This window comes from Saccopteryx bilineata, chromosome 2, assembly GCF_036850765.1.
Source record: "Saccopteryx bilineata isolate mSacBil1 chromosome 2, mSacBil1_pri_phased_curated, whole genome shotgun sequence".
Taxonomy (NCBI): domain Eukaryota; kingdom Metazoa; phylum Chordata; class Mammalia; order Chiroptera; family Emballonuridae; genus Saccopteryx; species Saccopteryx bilineata.
Genome location: NC_089491.1, coordinates 54568545 through 54592993, shown reverse-complemented (window position 1 = coordinate 54592993; position 24449 = coordinate 54568545).

The following is a 24449-nucleotide window of genomic DNA, read 5'->3' as shown; positions in this document are numbered from 1 at the left end:
TGTTGCTCTGTTGTTTAGTACCCCAGCTCTTCTTAGTACCTGAAGTGGAGGCCTTGAAGCCATCTTCAGGGCCTGGGACCAACTTGCTCCATTTGAGCCATGGCTGCAAGAGGGGGAGGGAGAGAGAAAGAAAGAGATGCAAGAAGGGAAGGATGGAGAAGCAATTGGGCACCTTTCTTGTGTGTTCTGAGCAGGAATCGAACCTGGAACATCTACTCGCTGGGCTGATGCTCTACCATTGAGCCAACCAGTCAAAGCTGGCTATAATTCTTTAGGTGGATCTAAGACAGTGTTGCTTGGCCCAGAATTGTCTCAGATATCCTTTTAGCTACAATACTTCATTACAAGCAATAGGAGAATCAGAGAGTGCAACTTTAGGCAAAATGTTGACTACTCTCATGGTATGCCTTTATTTCAGTGTGAAAGTTACTCTCAGCATTCTGCTATGCCCCTAATTCATCTTTTCTTTTTCTTTATCTTTTTCTTTTTGGTATTTTTCCAAAGTTAGAAGTGGGAAGGCAGTCAGACAGACTCCTGCATATGCTGGACCAGGATCTACCCGCCATGCCCACCAGGAGGCGATGCTCTGCCCATCAGGGGCATTGCTCCGTTGCAGCCAGAGCCATTCTGGCACCTGAGGCGGAGGCCATGGAGCCATCTTCAGTGCCCGGGCCACCTTTGCTCCAATGGAGCCTTGGCTGCAGGAGGAGAAGAGAGAGATAGAGTGGAAGGTGAGGAGGAAGGGTGAATAAGCAGATGTATGCTCTGGCCGAGAATCGAGCCTGGGACTTCCACACCCCAGGCCGATGCTCTACCGCTGAGCCAAACGGCCAGGGCTAATTCATGTTTTAATGCTTAGTGTGTTAACAAAAGCTTGGCCTAAAATGCTGGTGGTTTTTTGTTTGTTTGTTTATTTTTCTCATAAAGTGCCTTTCAGACACTTCTGACAATTTGGTTTTAAAATGTGGAATAAAGAAGCTAGGTCTGTAGTGCCGGGGAAGGGGAGTGGGGTTTAGCTACATGGTTACTGGAATAATTCAAAATAGAAAAACAAAAAGAAATTTGCCTGCATACTCTGGGCATTATGTCTGCCAGTTTAAAAGAGTTTATTGGAAAATATTTTGCAGGAGGGAATAAATATTTCTGAGCAGTTTCTAGGATAGTGTTTAATGCTTGCTTGGTTTTTATCTCATAACCTTTTGAAAAAGTCTTCATGATAAACAAAGCATACATCTAATAATACCTTAATGCAGTAAAAACAAGCTAATAATACTATCATTTACCATGTTCACAAATATCTTCAGTATCCTAAAGCTCTTATCATTAAATACATCTGGGATAGAACATTTTAAAATTCTTCTAGATTACCATGATCAGGTGTAATTTGTAATGAATAATTTAGTTTACCCTGCACTAAAAAAATTATTTAAAGAAACTGACAAGTTTTTCAAAATGAAAAACATATGGCAGTAAAATTTTTAATTAATATCAAATACTTGAAGATTCTTTAATAAACATTTTTTATTTAAATTATAATTAAAGTTATCTGAAGACATAAGTGATGGTGATATGTAATATTTTAAAAGTTAAATGTATATTGAGTAGAAAAGACATGATTTTTAAGGAGTGAACTATTTTAATATAAACTTACATTTTTAACCCCATCAAAGGTAATGTGAATGTAATTGAATCCAGCTTTTACTCATATTACTAAGAGTATACTATATCCTACACAATTTGAGAACATTGAATATTTTTATATTTTATTTGATCTCGTGCAAATGAAAGCACTACTAATATCTGACTAGAGGCAAATGGCAGAATCTAGCTGAACATATTCCACAATTCCACAAAACTACAGGCTTTGCTATTGGCCAAGAAATGATGTCTCATGTTGAGCTCCAGGCAGAAATCTTTTCTCTTCTCAAAATGATATTCTATCAAAGGCAACTCTATTGTGGTGCTCTAGCGCTTTAGAACACACTTTAGAACATGCCAACACACCAGATCTGTGAATGGAAGCTTGTTCAAATGGAACAAATGTAAGCCTTCCAACTTCCTACTTCTTGTTTCTTTACTATTATTTTCAGATATACATGAAATAGGAAAAAAAGCAAGGCATATATAAGTAGAAAATTTTATATATTGCAACTTTAGGAGACCAACAATACTGAGTAAATTAGAAATTAAGCAAGTACATTGATGATTCTTTTTATTACTGGATTGTTGAAGCATGTCACATAACATTGATTTGACCTAGGGAATATATAGACCTTTCTTTAAATATTTTTAAACTGGAGAAAAGATATAGACACTAAATCCTCTCTTGCCTTCCTTAGTCCCTTTGACATATCCAAATGTTCACCAAGCTTGCTATTATATGTCTTATTTTGTTAACATTCAGTGCACACTGCTGTTACATAATGATTTATTTTATTGTTAAATGTTCATGTAATGACTTCAATGTCTAAAATATGAATATATAAAATGCAAATTAACCTCTGGATAAGATTCAAATAACTAAAGGAAATAAACATAATTATGGTATGCATAGATCTATACATATATATGTATAGATGTGTGTATGAGTCTTCCTTAAAGACATTCCTTTAAGAAATTATCTAAACACAAAAACAAAATAAAAAACATTATATTTGATTGATAGAGTCATTCAATTTATTTTTATATAAGGGTGCCAATGCTAGATGTATTAAATGCATTTCAGAATAAAAACACAAAAACTGCACGGTATCAGAAACAATATGAGATGTGGTATTTTACTTTGCATTATAACAGGAGTGTCAAAACATTTGGGGTTTTATTTATAAAAATAAACTTGAAAAGAAACTTAAAACAAGAAACTTAGGTGTTTTGACAGTGACATTTAGAAAGCTCTCATTATTAGCTCTTAAAGGTTATGTTTTGTAATCTTTAACATATATTATTTGACTGGTTGACAGATATAATAATTAGGAGAGCCTTAAGTTAAAGATTGTTTTGATAGAGTAGCTCCAGAAATTGACAGTTTGGTACAACCTTTCATAAGAGCATGGCATGCTGCTTTCAAAACAGACAAACGAATCACCCACATAATCAATAACAATAATGATGATAATAATAACGGTAGTAAATGGGTTTAGTACAATTAGTTTCCTATACAGATTGTGGTTCACACCCCCTACTCTTTTCCTTTGACAGGTAAATGGTTGAAGACAGAAGACTTATTATAGATTTTACATCCAGCCCATGAGGGTTTTGACTGCTTCCATTGAGCCGGCTCAGGTCAGCTAAGTCCTTCCCTTCAAAGCATCATGGGTGTCTCCGAGCATCATTGCAAGCTTGTCCTGGCAGTAAGCCAGGCTTCAAAAGCCTTTCACTGCAGTCACTGACTCACTAATGGGCAACTGCAGGCTTTCTGATTTTCCTTTCGTTTCATGTGTTCATTTGACATAAATTTAATTAAACCAAATCTGGTGTTAAAGCAGGACGAGATAAAAGTGATATGTCTCAAATTAAAGAACTGTGAAAGATACAGGAAACAGAACTATGCTTTTTTTAAAAAAAAAATCTGTTTCTGTAAAATATTGTCAGTTTTCGTAAGCTCACTACTTAAAGTCAGCTTAAAAAAATAAAAGATACCGGTATGCATTATTAAGAATAATGTGTAGCCAGGGTTAGATGAAGGTCTCGGCCCCATATTCTCTGTAGTAAAACCTTTCATAGAATTCTTATACTTTCTTTCATTCTCACACTTCAGGTAGTCACCTCTTCACAGGATATAAGACAAGTCTGCCCTTCTTCCGGCTACATAGCTATAGTTGTTAGACAGCTCAAAAGCATACAACAGCAGAAACATGAAAGGATCACATATTAAATATAAAAAAATCATCATTTTTCAAAGGCCTCTTTTGGTTTTTACTTAAGGCTAAAGAGGAGAATGAGAGAATGAAAAATATCATGTTGCTTAAAGAGCTCCATTTAATTGCTTTGAACATTGCTTTAGGAAACATCCAAGTTTTTCTTTTTAAAAATTATTTTTTCCCCATTAAAAGAAATCTCAGACTAGAACTATACTATGTGAACTAAAAGCAGTTTTGCAATCTTCCTCAAGAATGCTCAGCCTGATCCTCTTCTTCCCTGAAGCTGAAATACTGCCACTACCTAGGACCACATTGTTAGTGTCTGATATAAAATGATTTTTCTGAGCAAATACACACAAACTAGCAAGTGAAGGCAGTGTCCCGTGGATAAGAATCAGAAAAACTGAAAGTATTGAGTTGGCAAGTTGTGTGATAGAAGGTAGATTTCTGGGAATAGGAAATACTGCGTGGAATGTGGAACCTCAGTCTTTCTTGCATCCCAAGTTTTGATGGCTGGCTTATTTCATTGCCAACAGAACTTCAATTCCTCCATCCTCCCCTGACTTGATTACTTTCTGTAGAAATCCACTCGGATTTAGACTCAGGATTTAAGATCATCAATTCTCTCTGTAAGTTCTTTCATATAAGAGTTGAAAAGGGTAAGGGCCAACAAGATTAAGTGACATACCCGGAGTTACACAGCTAGTTATCAGCACTGCTCAAACAAAATCCACATTTTCTTCCAGATGAGTGTTTTGTTTTACTTTTAATTTTTTAGCATTCTGAGTGCTTCATTACTACACGCCTTTTGGATTACTCAAAATAAACCCTTCTTCATATTTCCTGGTGTTTGTTACGTCTCTGACCTAAGAGAAAATATTCCCAGTGGTATAGGTAGAATTGAATTTAAGGTTCTCAAGGGCCTCGTTTATTTTTTCTTTAGTGCTCACTTAAGTTATTTATTGGTCAATCCTTTGGTTTTGGGAATTACTAATGAGACCACTTTTAGATTATAACTTATATAAAGTAGATATTACTTCATAAAAGCCCTTTGAGCATTTAATATAATCACAGTACAAAGCCTGTATTTCACTAGCAACCAGAGTGATGATTCTCAATACAATGACCAATTATTTAGTCATTAAGAAATTTTACTTTGTATTTCCTCTGAATCCATATTGTCATCTATCTAAATAGAAAAAGATAGATTCCTATAGTTCCCCTTAAACATAAAACTTGTTCTTCAAAACTTCTTTTGTTTTTAGGCATAGAACTAAGTTTATTTACAGAATTATTTTCCATTTTCAGTTCATTAATCTATATACACATTTGTAGAAGACTCTAGTTTTAATAAAAACACCTTAAAATGTTTAATAAGACATTAACAACGTTGACAGTGATATCCTATGTTAACATGATTTTATCAGTGTCTGTTTAATATACTGAGTTCATTCAATGAATTTCATTAAATGAATACTATATAAATTCACTGCATATATATGGCAAAATGGCAAACTATCTACTGACCACATAGTAATTATTCTACCTAACAAATATGTCATACAATTCTTATAGTTTATATTACATTTTTAAGTAATTTTACAATGTTAAATGACACATTATTCAAATTTTTATAATTTTGTAATTCTAGAATCCACTATGTATTTTGTTTCCATAAAGGTTGAACTCCCATAGATAGAACTCAAGATAAAAGTCTTACCATATACTAGAAAACTTAACCATGCTAGGTAATTAATTGGTCAGAATGTAATTGAGTTTATGAATCCTGCCATATTAAATATTTGATAATTACAAAATTTTTTAAATCGTAAATAAATTTCAACTCACCAATGTTAACCATAGTTGCAGAAATAAAGTATCATTATCCTTTAATAATATAATTACTACACAATAGTCCTCAAAAATTTCCCTTCCTTAATATGCTGCAAACCTGTATAATCAAATATCCTGTTAAAAAGGTAGAATGTTTTTAAAATACCATAAAATACTCATGTATATTTAAAAGATTATATCTCTGCTTCCAAAATGATCTACAAAACAAATTGAATGTCTTTTCAAATATTTTATAAGTGGAAATTTGGGAGATTAATTTTTTCATATTAATTGATAACAAAAATTAAAACTGCAGATGTCCTCAGCACATTTAGTAAAGGAAGTAAAATATAACTCTGCACACAGGTAATAAACAAACGTGGCCTTGTTGCAGGACAAAATCTTTGAAAAGCAAAAGGATTTCTAAGGTGCCAGAAATCTGTACATCTCCATGAAACATTTTTTTAAAAAGATTCTCCACAGTAATAAAAATGTTCTGACAAATTAGCATCAAAGATTTTTTGGGATAAGTATGAAAAACTATCGGTTCACAATTTCTTAACATTGTTAAGAAACAAATTGTTTATAAATACTGACAATGTGAAAAAGCAGCATTCAGAAAAACAAGGAATAATTTCAAAAACAATCTGTAGAAATCAGATCTTAAAAATTCCATCGGATATTTAATCTCATTTACGGCATTTCATCTTCAATCCTTAGCCTTTGGGTTAATGTCTTAGCAATTATTATGAGGCAACTAGTTCCTGAAAATGATTAAAAAATGTAGGCTGATCCTTGGCAGTCTTCCTCCCTTGCTAAGAATGTAGATAATATCAGAGGCTTGGTGCTTGACATTCTAAATTTCTTCAGAATAAAATTATGATGCAGAATACACAGTACCAAACATAAAATGACATGTAACTTTTTTAAAGCAACCAATGTTTGTTAATATCTGAATGAATGGTTGTCTTTGTAAGTCTGTGTCCCCCTCCCCCACCCCTGCATCTTATTTCGCGTCATATTAGATAGAGTTAGCCTTTCACACAGAATTTTGTCTGGGTCACCTAGGATAATTCCTCCTCTTCCCCCTTCGCCTCCTCCTTCTTCTCCCTTTTTTTCCACCTTCTTCTCCTCCAGTTATTATAAGAAAACCAGAATAAAACTAGAATAGTTCATGCCTGTCATATTTTTAATCAAATATATTTAATTTGATTGATTTGTTCTCTTTTGACAAAGAACCTTGGCAAAGAATATCTTTATCACAAAGTTTTTATTGATCTGTTTGTGTCTTATACTAAAGAAAATCTTGGTGGAAATAGAAAAGCAACACTGTGTACTAAATGGTGTAAAGCACGCAGGAGCTGGCAAATATTTTTTATAAAACTCAAACAGTTAATTTTTTTAGATTTTCTAGTTCATATAAGTTGTGGTTTTAATTGTTTAGCCCTGTCATTACAAATTTTGATATTTTGTTTATTCTTAATCTTTTTGGGTTAATTTTGAGTCTTAATGCATTGCATAAAAATATTATTTATCTTTATTATTGAGTTTATGGGCACCTCTCCCCAAATTCTGTGTACAAGGTGCCTCACTTGTCTCAACCTAGCCCCTGCCCTGTGTACTCAAAGAAGCCATAAATAAATCAGCATGATTGTATTACAATAATTTTTTTTCAAAACTAAAACGTGAATTTCACATGTCATGAAATATTACTAATTTTTTTTAATTCATTTGAAAATAAAAACCATTCTTAGCTTGCTGGTTGTATAAAACTAGGCATCAGATAGAGTATGGCACTTAGTTGAGAGTTTACCAAGTCCTTCTTTAGAAATTCAGTTATGTCCTGTTTTTTAAGAGACATTATTCAAGCCCTGGCTGATTGGCTCAATGGATAAAGCATTGGCGTGCTGAAGTCCTAGGTTTGATCCCTGGTCAGGATACCCAAACATGGGGAAGTCTATCTCTCTATCTCTCCTCCTCTCACTTAAAAATAGAAAAGAAAATTGAGACACTACTTGGCAAAAGTCACATTGATATTAAGAAGGCTATAAAACAATAATAATTTTTTAGAAGAATGAAATTATGTGTAACTGTTCCCTCTATAATGTGCTTTTGTTGCTTTCATAATATAAAATATGAATCAGTAGCTTATTTTTATATGTTGAATAACATCACTATATTAGAGTGCATCAGAATCTCAGAACTGTGAGTTCACTTTTGATTGCCTCGCAATGAGTAGTTCTTAACATGAAATTTCAAGCCAATCAATACTTAGTCCCTGGGTCAATTTGTTTGTGATTTATGGATAAGAGTAGACACACCACAGGCACTCAGACTCTTGATTCATTGTCATTAAACACTAATTTATAAATACATATTTGTATGTGCATGTGCAATAGACACATCTAGTGTTTAATATTTAAATCCTTGGATTTTTAAAAACAATTAAAACCAACTCTCAAACATGTACTACCCCTCTCCTAAACACAAGTTTATTAAAGAAAGGTGGTAAGTTATAATAAACAATCAAACACAAAGGTAAATTTGGGAAATGTAGACAATCTAGATTTAAACCTCAAATCCATTTCTTGAATAGATGAATAGGTGATCAATAACTAGAATTTATTTTCTGCTATTAGATTTCAGAAAGGACAGGATCTGCTTACCATTACATGGATGCAGTGCAAAAGTAGATTTATCAAATCACAAAGTCAAATTTGAAACAGATTTTCACATGAAGAGTCACAAGTGGTTAACATTCTACTATTAGTAGCTTTATGTGACAATCAGATAGCTTATGTTGGTCTGTTTAATTAACCACAGGATCTCCAACAACTTTCCTTACACAAAATTATATTTCATATTGTAAACTGCTTATGTTGCAGCATACGTTTGCTTTATAAATTGTGAGTTTAGCTTTCTAAGTGCATATAAAGTTATGCATGGCTTAAATGATGCTGTAAATAAATACAACATAAAAGATACTGACTATCTGGCTGCAGAAGTGAACTACCACCAGATTTCAGACCAGTTGGCATAAGGATAATGCTGTGGACTAATTCATGGCTGAAACAGCTTTAGAGATACCATTTAAGCTGGAGGTACATTGGCAGAACAAGGATATGACTAAACTAAATTTGGCTTATGCTACGTATTACTCATGCCCTTTTCTACGGCATTCACACTCCAATTAACGAACTGTGTATGATACACACACGTATATTTATAGTTTATATTTTTCCTGTTGGCAATGAAAGTTAGATTACTTTCTGTAAACTGTGAGAATCTTCCATTTGAATCTATTTGATAAGAAAAGCTTGGCCTCGGAAGTGGTGGGGTGCATGGGTTTTTCCTGTTCAAACTAGAAAAGAGTTACATTTGTACCCGTTACCTCTATCCCATTTACCATTCCCACTCATCTCATTATGTGGGATAATGATTTTCCATGTCCTTTGCATAATGACTAACTCTTAGAAGGAGGCTTTGTGCCAAACACTGCGTGCTCTACTGTAATTTTCAATATAAAGAGAGGTATACCAATATTACAATGTTAAAAAAATCACCTAAGGTTACAAAGTCGGTATCTTCTGAGCCAAAATACCAATCTAGGTCCTTCTGAAACAAAATCTGTGCTAAAGGTCGTATTTATTGAGGTAAAATTTATATACATTAAAAGTCACAGTTCAGTTCTATGAGTTTTGGCAAACATACTAAGTGTGTAACTATAATCACATAATCACAATCAACATGTAAAATATTTTCACCACCCTTATAAAACATTCCCTTATTATTCTTCATCATCAATCCTCTTTCTCTCGTTTCAGATCCTGGTACCTACTGATCTGATTTCTGTCCCTATAAATTTGTGTTGGCTAAAATGTCATGCAAATAGAATGGTATAGTATGCGGCTTTTGGTGTGGACTTCATTCACTGAGTGTAATACTTTAATACATCTTCCATGTTAATTCATTTTATTAATTGATAAATTCATGAGCAATATTTCACTGGATAGAGGTACTTCAGTTTGTTTATTCATTTAGTAGTAATGGACATTTGGTTGTGTCTTGTTTTTAACAATTATAATTAAAGTTACTATAAACACTCATGTTCAGGTAGTAGTGTGGACATATATTTTTAATTCTTTTGATATCTAGGAGTAATATTGGTGAGTCATAAATGTATTTGTTGTGTATGTTTTATTTTTAGTAGAAACTGCCAGACTGTTTTCAAAGTGACTATTATTTTGTACTCCATTGGCAGTGTATGAAAGTTTCAGTTGCTCTGCATCCTCACCAGCCATTTTGACAGATGTGCGGTGAAATCCCATTGTTGTAATTCGTATTTCCCTAATGAATAATAAAGTTGAGTATCTTTTCATATGCTTATTTTGTCATTTGGCTCTTGTCTTTGATGAAACATCAAATCTTTTGACTGTTTTAAAAATTGGGTTGTTTTCTCATTTTGTGTTTTTAAAAACATATTCTGGATAAAAGTATTATATCAAATATATGTTTTGAAAATATTTTATCTCTGCCTGTGCTTTAACACATTTTTTAAGAACATTTTTAGTTTAACAACAACATTGAAAGGAAAGTAGAGAGATTCCCTACATACCTTCTGCCTCATACATTCTTAGCCTTCTCTATTTTCAACATTTCTCAACAGAGGGTACACTTGCTAAAACTGATGAACCTATATTGACACATCATAATCACTCACCGTCCCTAGTTATGCATTCTATGGGTTTGTACAAATGGATAATGACATATATCCATCAGTGTAGTATCATATAAAGTATTTTCACTGACCTAAAAATCCTCTCAGCTCCATTTATTCACCTCACTTGCAATATTTTAAGTAGACTTATTTTATAGAAACTGGAAAACGATTACTCTCTCTCTTTATGACAAAGAGTTAATATCCTTACATATAAAGAGTAAATACAAAAACCACAGCACCAAAGAAAAAGTATACAAATAATAAGACAATGCAAATTATCAAAGAAGAATTATATAATAAGTAAACAAGTCAATGTTTGAATTCTAATAATGAAAAAATACAAACAGTTGTATTTTATATCATTGGCAAATATTTAAATTTTTCATTATAATCATGTAATTAGAGATAGATAGAAATTAAATAAAAGCAAGAAAGAACTCACTTTTATTGCTGGAGAGCCTAAAATTGATGCAAACTCTCTTGAGGGCAGTTCTGCAATAAGTATTAAGAGCCTCCAGTGGCATTGTTTTGTTCAATAGACTAGCTCTGAGTGCCGATCTAGCAATAAGCTAGTTACCAACTGGTAGAGGATACTTTTCTCTCTCTCAGTTCTATTTTATCCCAATTTTATAGACAAGAAAATTGAGGTTCAAAGGATTGAATAATTTGAATAAAAACATAGAGTCAGTAACTGGAGAGGTAGGTTTCTGGAGTTTCTGGTTCTAGAGCCTGTGTAAATTGTTATGCCAAGAATGGTTTTCTATAATATTTGGAATTTTTCTGTAATTGTTATGAAAGAAAGGTGAATTTTTTTTATTGAATATGAAGTTATTTTTTTCTTGAAAATAAAAAAAACATTTCTGGTTTCTTTTATATAGCTGATTCTATGTGGAAGTATACTGAATTCTTTTTACTCTTTTATATTTATTTATTTTCTGACAATATTTGATTAACATATTAGTTTTTGGGTCTGAGGATCTTATACTCTGTGTTTCTCAAAAGCAGAAAGTCTCCAATTTAAGAATTGATGACTAGACTGATGTACATAAAGGGGCACAAAATCTGGGTAATGTAGCTGCTGAATCTGAAGAGAATGTTTGTCTCTATTAAACATCTCAATACAGGGAATGAATCAAAATGAGATTATGATTACGAGGAATTCAAGTCTATGGTAATTCTGGTTCCATGCTGGTCATTAACATAAAAGATGACTTTATTCTAAATCCTACTGAGAAAAGAGAAAAGTGAAAATGTGTTAAAAAAATAATGGTTACATGTCTCCTTCTTGTTTTGGTTTATTGAGGATTGAAATAAGCATGGAAAGTATTAGTAGTGGAAACAAAAGCTCAGGAAAAAATAGATACAGAGAAAATCAGTCTGAGCTTGGCATTCCCATGTCAAGAATAACCTCCATATTTTATCACTTGTCTTCCATAGGGAACCTATATTACTTTTTTGACCTACTGATAATCACAGCTATATTTATTGAGTACTTACTTTATGTAAAACATAGTACTACTTGTCTGATAATAAACAGTGTTTCTAATTTGTGATGGTTAATAGTATATGTCAATGTGGTATGCCACATTACCATATATTTGATCAAACATCAGACTAGGTGTCTCTGTGAAGATATATTTTTTAAAAAAATGAGATTAGCATTTAAATCAATACACTTTGAGTAAAGTAGATTATCCTACATAACACAGGTGGTCATCAACTCAATAAGTTGAACTTTTTAGGAGAAAACAGAGTTTCTTGAGAAACAGAAAATTCTGTCTCTACACTGTCTTCAGACTTGAACTGCAACAACAAAAGTTCCAGGGGCCTCCAGCCTGCTAGCCTACCTGAACCTTTTGGGTTTGCCAGTCTCCAAAATTATGTGAGTCAAATCCTTAAAATCTATCTATCTATCATCTATCTATCTATCTATCATCTATCTATCTATCTATCTATCTATCTATCTATCTATCTATCTATCATCTATCTATCTATCTATCATCTATCAATCTATGTCTACACATTTTATTGATTCTTTTTCTCTAGAGAACTGTGACTAATGAGATTTCAACCATTCCTAATTTCCTGATGGAAATTCTCATCAACCTCTTCTTTCATTATCATTATCCTTACTGCTGAAGACTTGGTATTCTCATACTTATTATCTCTGGGTCTTTCTTCAACAAAAATCTTTACATTTCATTTTTTATTTTAATTATCATTGCCACTGATCAATTCTAGACCATCATCATCTCTTTCTTGAATTCATATAACTTCCTCATTAGTGAACATTCTCCTTTTCTCCTTTCTTCCACTACATTTTTTCTAATACTACAAATTTAACTTTATAAAATATCTATCTAATATTTCTACTCTTATCCTGAAGTATTTTGGTGGTTTCCTGTGTAGTTTACAGAATATAAATATCTAAGAAAGCCTGACCAGGCGGTGGCGCAGTGGATAGAGCATCAAACTGGGATGCAGAAGGACCCAGGTTTGAGACCCCAAGGTCACCAGCTTGAGCCTGGGCTCATCTGGTTTGCACAAAAGCTCACCAGCTTGGACCCAAGGTTGCTGGCTTGAGCAAGGGGTTACTCGATCTGCTGAAGGCCCACGGTCAAGGCACATATGAGAAAGCAATCAATGAACAACTAAGGTAAGAGCTCATACACATGACCCCATGGTCACTGACTTAAAGCCCAAGGTTGTTGACTTGATCAGGGGATCACTTATTCTACTGTAGCCCCTCAGTCAAGGCACAACCAAGGAGCTACAATGAAGAATTGATGCTTCTCATCTCTCTCCCTTCCTGTCTGTCTGTCCTTATCTATCTCTTTTTTTGTCTCTCTCTCTGTCTCTATCACACACAAAAAAAGAGAGAAATTGATTTATATTGAGAATAATGGAAAATATATTTTCTTGATACTCTTAAATTAAGATTTATAATACTCATTATTGTAATTTTATTTTATGTGACAAAGTATGCATAGTAAGTTTCAAAATAATTGAAAAAAAATCTTACCTCTTCTGAATTGAGGCTGACTTGTATATTCAGTATACTATGTCTGTCTCTCCTTTATTATTAATGAATCACAAATTTTTCAATTGTTGTTCCAGATGACCCACCATTTTCTGTCTTGCTTTTCAGCGGCACCACTGGAACAAAAGTATACAAGTGCCAAGAGTGAGAAATAGAGTAATGAGAGGGAATTGATTAAAGATTTGATAAATATCTTAATTAGACGAATCCCTTCCTTACCCCTATCTGTAGAGAGAAAATTTTTGCTATTATATTTAGGCCACTAGAGGGAGGAAAAAAACAAAAACAAAAAAACCCTCTTTCAGTGAGAGTGTAATAAAAGCTGGAAAAACAAACAAACAAAAATAATGAAACAATGTGAAAATCTATCCAGTTACTCTTCTATGAACATATACAACAAATTGTTTGAACAAATAGTAGATTTTTAATTTAAATATTGGTACCCCAGAATCAAATCCTTTTTATTCTCTATTTGCTACTGATTTTGAGTGCAAGAAAAAAGAAACAAGCTAAGGCAAAAGGGATCAATGTTGGGATCATGGTCTAGACTAGAACTGGAGGTACCTCAAGTATTTTCACAAGCTGTTGAACTGGCAGTTTGACTTTTCCCACATTAATGCCAGAGGCAGCAGTTCTTTTGATGAGTCCTCTACTTCCATTGTTCCATTTGCTCATTTCTCTTCTTTTTTTTTTTTTTTACAGAGACAGAGAGTGAGAAAGAGGGATAGACAGGGACAGACATACAGGAATGGAGAGAGATGAGAAGCATCAATCATTAGTTTTTCATTGCGCGCTGCAACACCTTAGTTGTTCATTGACTGCTTTCTCATATGTGCCTTGACTGCGGACCTTCAGCAGACTGAGTAATCCCTTGCTGGAGCCAGCGACCTTGGGTTCAAGCTGGTGGGCTTTTTCTCAAACCAGATGAGCCCGCGCTCAAGCTGGCGACCTTGGGGTCTCAAACTCAGGTCCTCTGCATCCCAGTCCGACACTCTATCCACTGCACCACAGCCTGGTCAGGCGTCATTTCTCTTCTTTTGATTGGTGAGTTGACTTTACTGGTTCACAGATATTGCTTCCACATAACTTCAGTTTGTTCTTAATTCCTCTTGCTCTATTTCTACCCCAATGTATCTTTTTCCTCTATTTATCCTTTCAGTTTCCATGGTTTAGACTGAAAAGATTTCTTGGTTGAAAATTCCAGATGTATGATGGGGAGCCACTGCACCACCTCTTCCGCAGGTGTTGTAAAGTACCAAAAGCTACAGAATTAATATTAATATTTTGGGAGGCTTGAAGAACATTTTATTAATTTGGGTTAAGGTGTGCAGAGAAATTGTGAAAAATAGTCTCTGTATTGTGTGATTGACATGACCAGGATGGCCCTTGGCATTGTATTGTAAATGCAAAGGGGAGGAAAACATGGATTCCCAGACATTCCACCATGCCTGTGGGGAAAGGGGTGAATGGCTAGCCAGGTACAGGGAGAGAAAAGCCAAAATAAACCTTTTATTATAGCAATGAACCATTTGCAGGTTTTTGTCCCCACAGAAACTCTCTCTCCTATGGTAGTTAACCACACGTAAATGTTAACACGTGTGACTCTATACAGAGAGATAACAGATAAACACTAGATAATATAGGAATGCCTTTTAATATGTAAAAGACATCTTTCTACCATTGTGTTGACTTGTAAATTTTGTTTTCTCCAAAATAATGTATGTCTTGCAAATTGAACGTGGTCCTATCATGTTAAAGGACATAGGACTATAACCAATAGTGGTAAGGGGCTCCTAATTACAATTTTTGCTTCTGTACTTCCCACTTACAAAACTATAAAAACTAAGTAGAACAAAGGGCCGGCACGTGCTCTCCCTCAGACCTCTGTCAGAGTTGCCACCGCTTGGCCAAGCTAGACAATAAAGCTTTGGTGTGTAATCGACGGACTTTGTTCATGTCTTCAATGTTTCGGGTCCCTCTGGATTAGGCTTAACATATGAGAGCAGACATCTTGGAGTACATCACAGTTACAAAAATTTCCTGGCATCAGATGTCCAGCTTTGGTATTGGTTTTGTGACTAAGGAATCACAAACTATAAAATGTAGTTGTGAGCCCTAATTAGGATTCTGAGCTAAATTTTCCTTAAAGAGGGTAATTATGATACAAAAAAATTATAAAATCCTTAGCAAATTTCATCTGTCCAGTTATTTATTTTTTATTATCATTCTTATGCAAATTGATGCATGGTCACATGGGATTTACCTATATTAATATGTATGTGTGAATCAACATTCTTTAACATTGAATCTTTTATTTAATAGTTTATCACTTTGCTAATTCCACCTTTTGTTAGAATATAGATGCAAATCGTTACCTCTAGAGGCATAACTCTCTCTTCAAATACAAATATAGTAATGAGTAATAGTCTATCATTGTGATTCTTTTATTTTTTTTTAGTTATTTTTTCTCCATCATTATTGAGGTAAAATTGACAAAAGTGGATAGAGCGTCGGACTGGGATGCAGATGACCCAAGTTTGAGACCCCGAGGTCACGAGCTTGAGTGCGGGCTCCTTGGATCCAAGGTCGCTGGCTCAAGCAAGGGATTACTCGATCTGCTGAAGGCCCGCAGTCAAGGCATATATGAGAAAGCAATCAATGAACAACTAAGGTGTTGCAACATGCAACAAAAAACTAATGATTGATGCTTCTCATCTCTTCGTTCCTGTCTGTCTGTCCCTGTCTATCCCTCTCTCTGACTCTCTGTCTCTGAAAAAATAAAATAAGATAAAATGCATAATGTGGTGATTTAATATACATATACTTTGTGAAATGATTACTACTACCAGGTTAATTACCACATCTATTACTTCCAGTTACCTTTTTGGTTTTATGTTTGGTTTTTTTTCTCTCTTTTTTTTTGAGAAAGCTTAAAATTTATTTCAAGCAAATTTCAAGTACGCAATTCAGTATTAGCGACAAGTATCAAGTTGTACATTAGATTCTGAGAATTTATTCATCTCATAACTGAAGGCTTGTACCATTTAACCAACATCTTCACATCTTTGAAATACCCCAACCTCTGCTAATCACCATTCTTCTTTCTTGTTTCTCTGAGTTCAATTATAAATAATACATAATATAAACAAAATCATACTGTATTTGTTATTCTCTGTATGGCTTATTTTACTTGACATGAGGTCCTCTAGCTTCAACAATGTTGTTACAAATTATAGAATTTTCTTCTATCTCTTAGCTGAATAACATTTATGTCTTCTTCACCCCATTCTTCTTTATTGAAGGATATGCCAATGATTTTATCTGTGGTTTTATTTTTTTGAATAATGCTAAAATGAACATGGGATTACAGACATCTCTACAAGATACTTATTTCATTACCTTTGGATATGTTCTCAGAAGTAGGATTGTTGGGTCCTCAAGTAATTATATTTTTTACATTTTTAATTTTTTGATGAATCTTCATACTATATATTTGCCAGAATGGCTGTACCAATTCCTACCATCAATATGCAGTAGTTTCCTTTTCTTCATATCCTTCCTAATGCAAAACTGTGGTTCTCAAACATTAGTGCACATCAGAATACCCTGAAGGACTTTTTAAAATAGATTTCTGGATCCAAGGCACCAAGTATTTGATTCAGTAAATCTTGTTCAGTACTTGAGAATTTGTATTTCTAACAAGTTTTTAGGTAATTTTAATGTTGCTTATTTAAGAACCTTATTTTGAGAATCACTGCCTACTCAATTAAGATTTCAATGTTTTTAGAGATAGTAAGTCCTGAATTTAAAGTTCAGCATACCCCATTCAAGGAAAATGATCTTTTTTAAATGTCCTCAATTTAAAAATCTCTATTTATTCTTCTGGAAAATGGGAATATTAAAGGTATATTGCAAATCTTAACATAATGAACAGAGCTAGTATAATAACATGCTAAACACTCTATAAAAGTTACTATAGTTTTAAAACAAATTGATAATATTCCCATATTATCAGGCATTTTAGGTTTTCCATGTTCATTTCTCTAGTAATTTATTCCCCATGGGCAACATTGGTAGACTCTAAAATAGGCATAGGGAACTGAATTAATAGATTTTTACACTTACCTTATGACCTCTGAAATTTCCTTGATTTTTCTGACATTCTTTTTATTGTGGTTAGTGCATTCCAATGAAAAACATTTGAAGATAGTATTTTATAGCTCTTCTGATGTAGCGTTTTATTTTTCTAGCATGCTCAGATACAAACACTTGTTTTCTGCTGGTACACCCACTGTGATTAACTGTCTGGCAGTGGCTTGTTCCTCCTTCATTGTGATAGGGATTGCCTTTCAGCTGGGATAGCCACATAAAACAAATAGCTGGGGCAGTTCTTTAATTCAAGACATCAGAACAAAGATAAATTCATTAGAAATAATAAAATCGCTATGTAATGAGAACTTTACAAATATACATGTGTTCAAACATATTGCTCTATATCTAGCTCTATTGCTCTAGCTCTAGCTCTCTCTCTCTCTCTCTCTCTCTCTCTCACACACACACACACACACACACACACACACATTTGTTACAGGTAGGTATTTATAACAATTTCCAGTTTGTTATTGTTAATAAAATAATAACAGCACCAATTCTCACTGTTATAACCTCACCAGGTCTGTATTCCTCTTCTCTAATTTGTTAAAATCCCCTTTCTTGAGCCACATGTTTCTAGACTGGTAAATATCAATCTCTTCAACTGGTTGGAGCAAAGCTCCCACTCAACAAGTTTCAAAATGAAAAGTGAGTGAGATTTGTTGAAGAAAAAACTCTACACTGAATTAAGAGTTAATTTTTCCAGCACATCTCCCACTTCTACCTATCTCTTTATTTTTTCCTTACTTTTTTTTATCCAGAAATGTGTTTGTGAGCAAAAGTGTGACTCAGTTCAGTTTTATAAAGTATAAACAGTTCTCAAGAGGAAACATCCTATATTGAGTAAGTACAAAGTATGATTATTAATCTTAATATACTATTTTTAAACTGCTGACAGATGGTGAATACAATGAAATATTTTGATAACCATTGTTATATTTTCAGAGACTTGGGGGCTTATTGAAAATACCAGGTTTTAAATATTTGAACATGCAGATGCTTTTTCTGATCATTGTGCCCAAATATTCTTTTGCAAATAACATATTGGAGTTTAAAAAGGAAGGCGGAGCTAAGAGAAAAGCCAAAAAAACAACAACATACAAATGAAGGATTCTTGCAAGAATTTTAGTGGAACAGCAGGCATTACACCTCCAGGGCAATCTCTGCATCTTTTAAACAGAAACTCCCTCAGATGAGCTCATCTAAGCTCACTAAAAGAACGTGGGCCAAGTATGTCAGCATTAAAAATACTGAATTGGCTGAAAATATTGTTGTGTGTGTCAACCTTTATTTGTCCTTTAAACCAAGAAAAAAAGAATAAAAAGTATGCCTATAGGCAAAATAAAGGCTCCCTCTTTCTTTCCCCTCTCTTCTATTCCTCTTGCTCTCTTTAATTTATATGAGATTTGTAAAATGAATTGTAATAGAAAGTTCATATGACAAAAATTACAGTGGTGTGTCCAAGATAACACCCAGGGGGCTTTTAGCTTCCGTTGTGCCAAGAATAAACTATCAGATCATCCTTCTGGACTCAAATGCGACACTGTCAATAAGGATACATCATCTTTTTTGTGGTGTAGAAGAGCTGTCGGTTGTAATTCCCATTATTCCAAAGCCAGGATTTTCCATTAGTCCAGCCACCTGCTGGGTTGCTCTACTCAGGTTTAATGGAGTCTGAATTTGAACTTATCACCATCTGTGGGAAAACAGGAAATGAGAGAGCATCACTAATTCCTTTTCTTTATTTGTTAACCGTGTGTATAATCTTTATAAGGAAGCAGCAAAAGCAGCAGAGTGTAGGAATAGATGGAAGAATATTTCAGCTCACACTGACATCAGACCTCTAGACCAAGGAGGGAACATGCTGTCTGTTCTAAAGCCAGTTACAAAAACAAAAGGAATATTTTAATGTCCTATATAATGTAGTATCAAAATTGTGCATGTCCACAATCAATTTCTCTTCAGCTTCCGAAAGAATGTCAGAAGATTTAGTCAGATCTCAGGGTAAGGTGAAAGTCTTGCCTACAAATCAAGTTTACACATACACAAAAAAGTTCAAAATCCCTAATTACTACATTAGCTTGAATATAGAGCAGTATGGAATATAGATGTTTATTTTCATGCAGTTTCTTCCTTTCTTCCAGGTAGTAAAAAAAAAAGCTTCATAGGACTCAAGAAGAGAGAAAGACTAGAGAACATCAAAACCTTCAGGATGATCTCTAAAAACAAAGGATAATGCCTTAATTTTACACAAATATATCTCAGTGGTACGGTTTTATACAGAGCAACTAGTAGGGCTTCATTGTCATTTCCAATTTAAATAAAATAGTAGACAGGTTTACAAGGATGATAAGCAATCTGCAATTAAGTTTTGGCATTGACTAGTTGACGAAAGCTCGCAACTCTGACCTGCCCAGTCTTTACACTGCTCCATCAGGATGTTGCATTCTGGAATGTGATGTCCAGGCCAACCAAGATGCTGAGAACGATCTAAGCCATTTGGACACGTCCCTGCAGTAGATGTCGCTGATTACTCCACCTAAGAAAAAGCCAGAGGATAATGGCCATTCAAAAGACGCAGGTAAAATCCTCTCAGGAAAATGATGGATTTAAAACACACACACACACACACACACACACACACACACACACACACACACACAGTGGGCGCGCGTGCGCACATACGAAGCCCCTAAAAAAACACTGCATGCCATTGTCTTTCTTCAGGAACCATGAGTTCATCCCTTTCTCATGAATCTCCCTCCATGTTTATAATCTCAGATTAATGACTCTAAACAGTAAGTCAAGGGGTCAGCTCTGTGGACTTGAGGAACTTGGATAATTAGAAGGAATGTTACTTATTACAGTGAAGCAACAATACCATGGGAGGAGAAGCAGAGCACACAAATAACTGCACTGTTGTTCTTTAAGGCTACCAAGAGAGTTAGGGCTCCTATCAGGGAGGCTGTGAATACTGTATTGTGACAAAGCAAAATGCCCCCTGGGTGCCTGCTTCTAGTGGAAAGCTTTTGATGTCTGAACTGTAATGAGATGGAAGAGGAAAACAGTTCCCTTGGTTAACTAATATATCCTGGATATGAACAGACTCAAGGATTTAAGCTTCAGTTCTGGGACAAGTACTTTCATCCCAATAATTTATTATTTAGAAAATTCTGTAAGTTCTTTTCTTTTTTACAAAATATGTGCTGGTTTTTAATATACTTCTGCTTTCATATTTAACATGAATAATAACACTTGTGATTGCTATGCCTTATTTCACATTTGCTAGTCTACTTCTTTTCTCAGTGTGGATATAATGTGACTTTATTAATTTCCTTTTGGCAAATATGAGTGATCAAAACCTGGGGTTTCATACTGGGCCTGAGTATTTTGCACTGGAAAACACCCAGGCAGTAAACTAGTCAAAGGGTGAAGGGTTACTTATTACACCAAGCTCAAGAGAAAGATAGAATGAAAACAGAACTAAGCCGTTAATTTTACTCCACGTGGCATGCTATGGATGATGTCACACATATGGGTATTCATACCAGGAGCAGCTACTTTAGAGGTGAAGTCAAACCCTAGAAAATCTGTCAGTTTGGGTTAACGGAATGTTGTTATTACCTCAAGTCAAGCAGATGGAGGGCAAACTTCTCTGCTGGATTCTGCTGCTCTTTAATTAATGTCCACATTTATTATGTCAGTATAGTGCATCATGTTTTGTCTAAAGGTTGTTTTACTTTTTTTTAAGTGAAAACAAGAGAGATTTCATTTAATTACAACATCTGAACAGTTGTACAAGAGTTTAGAGGCATAAGTAGATACCTAGGAAATGATGTTTACATAAGTATATAAACGAAAAAGAAAAAATCAGGCTGATTTTACGTATTTCATTCTTAATGTAGTGATAGCTTTGATATTTCTCTTATGAGCATTTTCAAATTAGGGATTTTAAGAGTCTGCATGTGAACCAACAAGGAAAACAAGAATCTCAGATGATAAAGCTGTGCAGATCTTATTACAGTGCTGTTCCTTTATAAAGAAATTAATAGCTGCCATGCATTTAGTGCTCTGTTTATTCTTGTCTGTAAAAATGGCAAGTGGGAAAATAGCACGACAGAAACATCTTACTTCATAACTTTTTATATTCAGAAGTAAAAAGAAAGCCCAGGTGCCTGATATTATACATGTAAAACTATGGGATTAAATCTCTAGTGTAATTCAAAGAATAAACTTACAACAACAAAAGATTTGTGCCTTAACTATAAATATTCTTTCTTACATAGATGATAAGCTTGCATTGTTTATTTTGGGAAAATATTTTGTATTGTTGGCTCTAGTGTTTAATTATTTAAGGTAGTCAAATCCAAAATTGTTAAAATGTAAAAATATTACACGGAATCACTCCAAGAGAAAACAGTAGGCAGTGATCTGGTCCCTTGAATTGAGTACTCAATTGTTTTGTTGCCTTTCAAATTCTAGAATAAATATTCTCTTAATAATCAGTACTCCCAAAACAACTGGTAAAATATAGTCTGTAGTTCCACATAGGATCTAAGTGGCTAAACCATACCACCCTCCAGTGCAGTTTCTTCTAATTTCTAGTATGGTTACTGAATCCTTTATTGAATATAATTTTTTTAAATCAAACAATTATTTTACACAGACAGGCAGACACACATGAATGCACACACAGAACAAGATTTCAGCATCATAGAGCCCTTGAGCACAAGGGCTATGCATTCTAATTGTTTTTCTCTACAACACCCTATTCGATTACTACAATCATTCATAATTCTAAGATTTTAGAAGCTCACATATTCACTGTAGTGACAAGAAATTGAAGAATAAGTTCTATAAGTTAATTGAGCACCATATTTCTCTCTCACTCTCTCTTTTAGCAGTGAGAGATACAGAGAGAGAGAGAGAGAGAGATAGGGACAGGCAGACAGGAAAGAGAGATTAAAAACAAGAATTCTTTGTTGCAGCACATTAGTTGTTCATTGCTTGCTTTCTTATATGTGCCTTGCTAGAGGGACTCCAGCCGAGCCAGTGATCCCTTGCTCAACCATGTGACCTTGGAGTCATATCTACCATCCAATGCTCAAGCCAGTGCCTAGAGCTCAAGCCCGATTAGCCCATACTCAAACCGGCAACCTCGGGGTTTCCAACCAAGGTACTCAGCATTCCAGGTGATGCTCTATCCAATGTGTTACCACCTGATCATGCTCTGTCCTCTTTTAATGAAAAAAAAAATCAAGAACAGAAAAGGGAGAACAAAAATAGATTTGTGTGTGTGTGTGTAACAGAAACAGGAAGAGACAAAGAGAGGGACAGATAAGGACAGACAGACAGGAAGGAAGAGAGATGCAAAGCATTAGTTCTTCATTGTGTCACCTTAGTTGTTCATTGATTGTTTTCTATTATGTGCCTTGACTGGGAGACTCCAACTGAGCAAGTGACCCCTTGTTCAAGCCAGCGACCTTGAGCTTTAGCCAGCAACCTTTGTGTTCAAACCAGTGACCATGGGATCACGTCTATGATCCCATGATCAGGCCGTCAACTCTACACTCAAGCTGGTGAGCCCATGCTCAAGCTAGTGACCTTGGGATTTCTGGGGTTTGGAACCTGGGTCCTCAATGTCTCAGGTCGATGCTCTATCCACTGAGCCACTGCCTGGTCAGGCCTTCTAATAAACTTTCTAAGTGAGCTAATGACTCACTCTTCCTCTTTATACCTCTTATATTTTTTTGAAAACCTGTGAAATGTAGATATTTCCCTATCTTATTTTTTAATAACACCTGAAAAGTACAATGATATACAATGACTAAAATGTGGCCTCAAATGTAAGATGTTCTTAACATGTTCATCTTTATATTAGAGTCAATTAAATGTGCTTCTGAATTTTAAAGTTTTAAGTCATATTCTATGTAAAATATATATACATTTTGTAGCAGAAGACATGACTTTGTCCATGAAAAAAAATTCTAAAATTTATAAGAGGACAGCATATATGTTAAAATTCCATTAATATGATAAAAACAATAGTGAAGTGTTCATTAGTAAAATCTAAAAAAGTAAGTTTCCAAAACTTATAGTTTTTTCTGTGTTATTTTAAGAAAAGAAAAGATAAAGAGAGACTGATAAAATGGTTGATATCTAGATAAATAATTTAGTATTTTTCTTTACCCTTTTTCATATAAAGAGCCAAAATAGGGGAATAGGTTACTTTTTGTAAGAAAATATTATAAAATTATATTCTTATGATCTGGAACTAAAGGGACTAGATGTATATACCAACCTCTAGCAGAATTCGAATCTATAGAATGGATTTATAGTGATATGAAAAACTCAACTTTGGAAATAAGAATAGTCATGAATAAATGAGAAAGCAGACATAAAATTTCTGATAGTGCAGAAATTAATAAAATATCAAGTAATGTTTTTTGGTATTTGTGTACTTGTAAATTATTAATAATAAAAGTAATAAGAGTAGATGCCATTTACAGATATTTCTTAGATGCCAGATATTTTTCTTTCTCAGTGCTTTATGGACTGTCAATTAATTCACTCCTTTTAACAAACCCTTGAAGTAAGTTCTATTGTCTTTTCTACATAAAGAGAAAAAGTAAAGCACAGAGTGCCTAAGTAATTTACCCAAAGTCTAACGTTTAGTAAGTAGTAGAGGTGGGGCAAAACACTCAAGCAGTATGGTTCCAATATCCTCACTATTAATCACTATATAGAGTAGCCTAATAGAGGCAAACTGTCAGGAAAATGCAGTGAAAAAGGAAACAAAGCCATTGTAAGATATTGCATTAAAGTGGAGTATTCTATTTGAAGG